General features: G+C 31.4%; 1 long non-coding RNA gene across 6 annotated transcripts; it reads left to right on the forward strand.

The window, feature by feature from the left end:
• The first annotated feature begins 2,897 nt into the window (after window positions 1-2,897).
• On the forward strand, window positions 2,898-5,973 carry LOC127129513 (uncharacterized). Of its 6 annotated transcripts, none has more exons than XR_007806360.1 (4): window positions 2,898-3,344; window positions 3,545-5,428; window positions 5,531-5,607; window positions 5,689-5,973. It is a non-coding gene; the product is annotated as an uncharacterized LOC127129513 (long non-coding RNA). The 6 variants fall into 6 exon arrangements; XR_007806364.1 differs by having other exon boundaries at window positions 3,545-5,180; window positions 5,358-5,607; XR_007806361.1 differs by having other exon boundaries at window positions 3,545-4,969; window positions 5,121-5,607.
• Window positions 5,974-8,530: the final 2,557 nt, after the last annotated feature.

Genomic DNA, 8,530 nt, shown 5'->3' on the forward strand with positions numbered 1-8,530 from the left:
AAATCCACAATTATCATCTGTTTCAACATTAACTACATCTTCAATGTATGAGCTAATATGATTAGGAAATTGAAGAGTGAATTGTGGTTTCTTCTTTGATAATTTTAACTTCTTCGAAGTCTGTGATGGTTGAGATTGCCTTTGTGAAGATTGAGATGCCTTATCAACATACTCATGATACGAAGGGTCCATATAAACATCACATTCTGCTGGTTTTTTCCCTTTTTTCTTCATCCCTCATTTGGTTTTTAGTTTCTCAGGTGGTGGACACAATGAAGTCATTGTTGGGTATACTAGTTCACACACCCTACTCTTTAATGCCCTTTTCCCAATAACATCTAATGACCTAAATCGTTTCCATAATTCATCCATTGCACAAGTCATATCCACCTCTAATCCATCATCTGCACCTACCTCTAACTCAACTTCCATAGTTAGTTTCCTCCAATGAACATGAACAACATCTATGGGTATCGGTATACCACCTAGTGCGTATCTTTCTAACTCATAAGCACAAGGTAACCCATAAGATGTTCTAAGAGTACAACCACATATTTGCCTGTTAGTTCCAACATAATCAACTCTCAATAACTCTTCATCAATACGTCTCAAAGCAGCTCGAGATATGGAACCACGCAAATAACCATAAAAGGGACTTATGTGCGCGTGCTCAACTTCGTAAAAACTCTTTTGAAAAGAAGCTCTAATGTTTCCCAGTTGTAACCTCAAGTTGTTATTTATAGCTTCCCAACATTTGACCATGTCACCTATACTATTTCCTAACATCTGCTTTAACTTCCAATGAGCATATTCAACCCTAAAAATATTGAAAATAACACATAAAAAAAATATCACATATAAAAATAACACATAAAAAATTATAACACGTAACGATTAGTTGTTGTGTTACCCAAATGTAGCACTTGATTAATCCATGATTATGTAACCCACATTTTACATCAATCTTCCAACCAGATCCATCTTTCGCCGGAGTCGACCTGATTTTAAATGGGCATCCACATTTCTTGGACGCACTTTGGGTTCCACTATCAGTACTCTTGTGTTTCCCACCTTTATCACAATCAAATATTAATTTGTTACTTCTCCTTTTCTTCCCTGTTTCAGTATCTGAACGACTGATAATAACAGTTACTTTATTATCGATTCCAACCTCTTTAATCCATCTGATCACCTCTTCTCGTGTACCAAATCTTTCAGTCGTTATAAACGCATCAGAAGTATCTACACATATTTGAGGAAGATTTTTCATTCCCGCACAATAAAAAAAATTTAAAAAAATTTAAAAAAAAATTGCATACCGGAAGTCTTCAAAAAAGAGTTCCGGAATACATAAAACACAAACCAGAAGACTTCTTCAAAGAGTTCCGGTACGTGTCATTTTGTTTACCGGAACTCTTTCAATAAGTGTTCCGGAACATGTCTTTTTTAATAAAGAACCGGAACTCTTTCTTGAAGTCCTCCGGTTTACTACTTGGTGTGTTCCGGATGTCTTTTGTGAAGTCTTCCGGTTTGGAAAAAATACATACGGGAAGTCTTTTTCCAGGAGTTCCGGTGCGAGGGTGGAATGTGTAATTTTTAGAATTTTTAACTGAATGGTAAAAATGAAATGGTAAATTGGTTAAAACCAATTAAGGATAAAATTGGTAATTTAAAAAAATTGTAGGGATATGAGACTAAACGTAGGGGTATGAAGTAAAATTTTCATAATGTTAACCTAAAATAGGAATATGAATTATCTATCATAATGTGAACTTAAAATAGTAATGTTCAATTTATAATATCAACTTAGAATAGTAATATAAATTATTATATTTATGTAATAATTGTAATTCTAGTAGTATAAATACTCTTATTTAGTTTATGTAAAGATTCGCCATTTTCTTTGAGAAATCTAAGAGATATTATCATATTTTCTTTTCTCTTTATTTAATTAGTTTGATATACCCTAAAGTAGTAATTATATCATCTTATTAGTTCAGAAATATCGTAAAAGAAATATTCAAATGTATGATTTTCTCAACATATTATCAACATGATCGTTTATATCAGAAGTGTTTACTACTATTAGATATAATCATGTCCGACATTAAATATCAATTTAAAATTTTAGACAAAATTGGGGACAACTACATACCTTGGAACAACAACTTCTTTGAGTATCTTGGAACAACAACTTCTTTGAGTATCATCATATTTTCTTTTCTCTTTATTTAATTAGTTTGACATATCCTAAAGTAGTAATTATATCATCCTATTAGTTCAGAAATATCGAAAAAGAAATATTCAAATATATGAGTTTCTCAACATGTTATCAACACGGTCGTTTATATCAGAAGTGTTTACTACTATTAGATATAATCATGTCCGACATTAAGTATCAATTCAAAATTTTAGACAAAATTGGGGACAATTACATAACTTGGAACAACAACTTCTTTGAGTATCTTGCATGTGAGGGATTTATCAAGATTCTTGAAGGAGACAAATTGGGAATGTGGACGGTTAACCTTGAGAAAATGACAATGAAAAAGTCCAGAGTAAATAGGACAATACATCGTCGCTATTAGAGTCGGCCAAACCTACGCTAAAAGCCTTTATAACAAAAATATTGCAAGTAATCGTAGCGTCGGTTGCACCGACTCTATCTATTCATAAATATATTTTATTTGTTTATGTGTTATTTATTTATAATCCAACTCTATTTAATTTGCATATTTTCGAAGAAGATTTTTTTTTACTACAATAGGAATCGAACAAATGGCCTCTTGGTTAAAATTTGTAATTAAATAATCTACCAATCAAATAGTGTTAAAATATTTTGTTAAAATGATATATATTAATAATATTTTAATTTTGTATTACCATATTCACTATTTTCACTTTCCCTCATTTCTTTTCTCTCTAGTTTCACTTTTTCCCTCGTTTCACCTTTTCACTTTCCCTCGTTTCACTTCTCTCTAATTTCTCTGATTTTTGAACAAAATAAGTTTGAATAGCTTCTTCATGGCCAGAATCTCTTTCAGTTCCTTCATGGCCCTCATTTTTTTATTCAATCAAATAAGCTCTTTCGGTCAAATCCTGAACCGCGTTTCGTTTCTCGTTGCCGAATCGCTTTTCATTTCTCGTTGCTGAATCACTTTCCATTTGAATCCCTTTTCTGTTTCAATCCCCATTGAAGGTAAGTATCCATCGAACCCTCATTCTAACCTAGAATCCATCGAAAACGCTAATTGTTTACTTAATTCATGCAACAATGAACATGGTTGGCTGAAGCAAGAACAAGAATCAACAAAGAAGAAGAGATTGAAACTTAGAATAAGAAGGTAATTTTCTATAATTTTTTTTTGACAAACTATTCTGAATGCATCATCGTGTTTGTCTTGCTGTGTATTAAAATTGTTAGCTTTGGAATTTTCTTATTATTTGCATCAAGAAGTGTAATTAGTTTATTCACTTCTCAATTTGATTTCAAATTAGGGTTTATATTTGGTTAATGAATATTTGATTTGGTTTATGATTTTAGGTAATTGGATTGTTGCCAATCTGTAGAAAGACCACTGGAACTGGTAGGATGAGGTACATTATTATGAAGAGTTTAATGTTTTTTCCTTGTGATCTACATTTTTATTTTTGCTAATATGTAGGCAAATATCATTCTCTTCAACCGTAACATGATCTACATTATTAGTATGAAGAGTTTAATTTCATTGTTGATTAATTTAAGGAATTGGATAAAAGATAGAAATAAAATTGTGTCATGAGCTTGTTATACATAATAATTAGATGTTACTATGATCTTCCTAAAGAGGATCATGAGTTTGATTCATATCTATTTGTGTCCAGTGTCCACTATTAGTTAACTCTCATTCGCTAAGATATTCGCTATCTGATTGTGTGTGTGTTGGGTTGCTAAATCACCCTTCTTGAGATTCACCATAATTTCTTGTCTTTAAACCATTCTGAATCACTCAGTAACAACTAACAACCATTATTTGTTTCATCCTTCTGCTATAACACATTACTTTGATAAATCACAATAACATTCTTCCTATGTTTTTAAGTTTTTTTTTCTTTCTTTTAGGACTAATACTTTGGCATGTCATCAATGATCAAATTCCTAATTATACTTTATCATAACTTTCTAGCTTCAACTTTTTGATTGAAAGAAATAGCTTTTGTTGTTTTAGATCTACCTTAGTAAGAGATGCTCACTAGTTTTATTGTTCAATTTTCACCCTTATGTTGGAATTGTTGTTATTTTCAATCCTCGGATGAATAAAACTTTAGTTATTCCCAATTTTTGCTGCTGTTGATTTCTCTCTATATATGTGTTTATTTCAAGGGTGTAAGAACTTCTGCTTTTCAAGAGGAAGTCAATTATGAAGCACTTGTATGAACACACTACCACCTCTTATTTACCAATTTCTTTGCATTTTTCAATTTTATTATTATTAATTCTCTTACAATTTAAACTAATTATTTTGGTTATTCGATTGATGAGTTTGATTTTTTTTTTTTTAATTGAAGGGGATTTATTTGACGATAAAGTTGCGATTTTGTGGTAAAACTCTGTTTTTCGTTGTTGTTTTGCTTCCAAGATGGTGTCATTTTCAAGATTATAGTTTATGGACAGGAATCGCGGTTCAAATTTAGTATTAGGATTTTAGTTTAATAGGTTTCTTCTTAGTGAAATGGGTATTTCCTTTTGTGGAATTCACTGTGACCCTCGAAGGGTCTCTTGTATTGTAATCAAAATTTGATTTTTGATTCAATTTGCTTAGGGTTTGAGGTATATTTTTGTTAAAATGGTTAATTCAATTGCTGCAACTTTAATCCTCGGCTACCGTCCAGTTTGCGGTGGAAATATTTTAAACTAAAATTGTCCGATAAGGGTTGACTGCTAACTTCCAATATTCTAAAGCATCTGTTTCCGGTGCCAAAACTTGAGGTAAAACATACAGTCTCTTTTTCCAACAATTCGGACTATATTGAGTTCAGATTGGTTACATTTATCTGTTTTATGCATTAAGACTTCTTCACAATTAGTTGTATTTACTCATTTCCTTCTCATTTATAACACCTTGTCTGCTGTCATACAGGGTCCTAACTCTGTAGAATTGAAGGAAATTGGTCCACGGTTTGATTTGCGATTATATCAGGTTTGCGATGCGATTAAGTTCACTATTAAAGAGGATTGAAGTAAATTATCCCATGGATTATATAACATGTTTCCACTTAAGTGTGTTTTGTTTCAGGAAGGCTCTATCTAAACATATGTATTCTTTATCTTCACAATTTATATGTATAATATCAAACTTCTTTGTTAATCCTTTTAGAGAAACATCTATTTTTCCATTTACTCACAAGTTCAGGAGCTTATTTTCTCCTTTCTGAACTATATGTCATGGTAATACACGTCTATAAATGATTTCACTTTAGTTGCCTACTATGTAATTTGTGTGCATCAGTATATGACGATTGCTGATGGCTTTGGTGTGTGTATCTTTAGGAAAAGCCCATTCAGTCGAAGTGGATAAGATATTGTTCAAGGAAAAGTCATTATACCAAGAGGTCTTGGATTTTGAGGTTTGACATCTTCTTCCTATATTGTTATGTTTAATTCTACCTATAATTTAGAAGTGATTAACACTTATTTTCTTTTTACAGCCATTAACATATGCGAAAGTTCTTGTGCTTGATGGGATTTTTCAGTTGACTGAGAAGGATGAACGTGCTTACCAGGAGATGATAACTCATCTTCCCCTCTGTTCCATTCAGTCCCCAAAAACTGTAAATTTTTTTTTTCTGATCATCACTGTATTGAGTCTCAACTTATATAGTGTCTCATTGTTGAACATAATATTGAAGTGCCTTTGTTTCAAATTAAAAAGAAAAACGTACTTTATATCACTCGGGGACATGAAATTGCAGATTTACGTGCTTCCTTTGATATTTAGTGGTTTTACAATTGCTTCTTCCTGTTCTATTCTTTAATCCTTGTTAGAGGCATGTCATATAAAATCACGAGTTTGATGAAATGATGACTCTTAATTTGCATGCAAACATTTAGTTATGTTTTTATGTGGGTGTTTATGTTAGGCAAAACACAAAAATTACTCCAATATTCAAAGTGTATCACATGAAAAGAAATAAATATAGAAATTAAGATTGGCAACAATCTTACCCTGCTGGTGGCCAGTTCAAGGAATTCTTTAAGATTGTTAGCATCAACCTGAATCCTGACAAATTTGTTGACTCCCTAGCGACTTTAGAGTCGGATAGGTTGAGGCTAACGAAATATATTGTATTTCTTGGTTGACCTTAGAGTCGGCTAAACTGATATTATACGTATTTATTGACTTTTCTTGATTGACTTTAGAGTCGGTTGAATCAATGCTAAAACTATTTGTCGACTTTTCATGTTTGACTTTAGCATTGGCCATACCAATGCTACATATGATTATTGACTTTTCTTAGTTGACCGTAGAGTCGGCCAAGCTGATGCTAATTGTATATGTTGACTTTTCTTGGTTGACTTTAGAGTCGGTTAAACTGATGTTATAATTATTCATTGACTTTTCTAGTTGACATTAGAGTTGGCTAGGTCGACGCTAATCATAATTATTGAATTTCTTAGGTTGACTTTAGAGTCGGTTGGGGCAACACTAGGCATATTTGTTGACTTTTCTAATGTAGCATCAACTACTTTTAGCGTCTATGTAGCCTTGGTTAGTTTTGAGCAGATGATGTGCAGTAGCTTCACGTCTTTTATCCAAGGCCCGACACGGATGCTAAATCTGACGCTAAACCTCTATTAGCGTCGATTTTTAGGCACTTAATGTATGCTCTCATCCGACGCTAATAATAATTTTCTAGTAGTGGATGATGGATTGCAAAAACACAAAAAACTCAAATGCAAAAGATTTCCAGATTTTACGTGAAAAACTTAAGGTAAGGTTTGGACATCAGAGGGAAGTCTTGGCCCCTCATTTATGAATCAGTGAAACAAATTAAGATTTCAAGATTATAAAAGTGTGTTGCATATAACTATGATATGCATCAAATTGTAGCATATTTAGAATTTTGTGGCATATTTATAAACGAAGAATAAAATTTGGAAAAAACATTTTCAACCTTCCATGCATCCCATGTATTGTTGCAACAATAATATAGAATGAGGGGATTTATTGAGTACTCTGATTTAGTTGCATCTCTTCTAGTGGCATAACAAAATAATGAACTTCTCATAAAAACAACCAGTTATGTCCAATGGGAACAATAACATATCCTGAAATAAATTTCACAATATTTAATTAAGGGGGAACAATAACATATCCTGAAATAAATTTCACAATATTTAATTAAGGGAGTCAGTGTCATAATTTTTTTAAAATACGTGGCCGTCATGCTCGATTTGATGGTCATAGTTGAGGCAAATATCACACAGTCAAAACCACTTTTGTGGTCGAGGTCTTGGACAAGGTTATGTGAATAATTTTAGGTCTCCCAAATATTACCAAACTAATAAGAATCATTAAGATAAGGGTAAATATATCTAAGAAGGCCTCTTGAGAAATCATGATGATTTCTGCTATAGATGTGGAAAGAAAGGTTATCGGTCTAAGGCGTGTAGGACGCATAAAAATGTGTGTAAAAGATGCAAGACATCTATAGAGGAAAAGAAAAACGAAATAAATTTTAATGAAATTGAACCTGAAAATGATACTACATGCATACTTTGAGGTTACTGATTTTGTCGAGTGAACAAATAAAATGAATATGGATTAAGTAACAACTTAATAATATGTATTTGAATAATATGTGGTGTGCTTGTATTAATTTTATTTTTGCATTATGTATCAAACTTAAGAATATATATATATATATATATATATATATATATATATATATATATATATATATATATATATATATATATATATATATATATATATATATATATATATATATATATATATATATATATTGGATGGTGTGCGATGTCCAATATTTGCATTATCTATTTCAAATAATAGTGTTGAATATATTTGGTTGACTTACTCTATTTTTAAGCTTATTTCTATTATAGGAAGGTTAGACATGAAACATGTCAAAAACATTTTCATTCCGAACAATGAAACCATCCACACGATCCTCATAAGTAAGAAATGTTTTAGCAAAATAAATCTTATTAAAGGTGTAATAAATACAATCCCGGGTCCTGCAAATTTGATTGAAGGACCGGATAATGTTATGTTTGTGTTACCAAATGGGACAAAGTTTGTCATTAATAATGCTTTTTACTCTCTAAAATCAAAAAGAAATTTGTTGAATTTTAATGACATATATCATAAAGGATATGATACTGAAACTGCAACTGAAGGTGATATAAAATACATTAATATTACTGCTAATGTTTTGAAAAAGAAGAAGACTTTAGAGAAACTACCATAATTGCCTTATGGATTACATTATACAGATATGCATGAAATTGAATGTAATTTAGTAG

The sequence above is a fragment of the Lathyrus oleraceus genome, chromosome 1 (genome assembly GCF_024323335.1).
Source record: "Lathyrus oleraceus cultivar Zhongwan6 chromosome 1, CAAS_Psat_ZW6_1.0, whole genome shotgun sequence".
NCBI classification, from domain to species: Eukaryota; Viridiplantae; Streptophyta; class Magnoliopsida; order Fabales; family Fabaceae; genus Lathyrus; species Lathyrus oleraceus.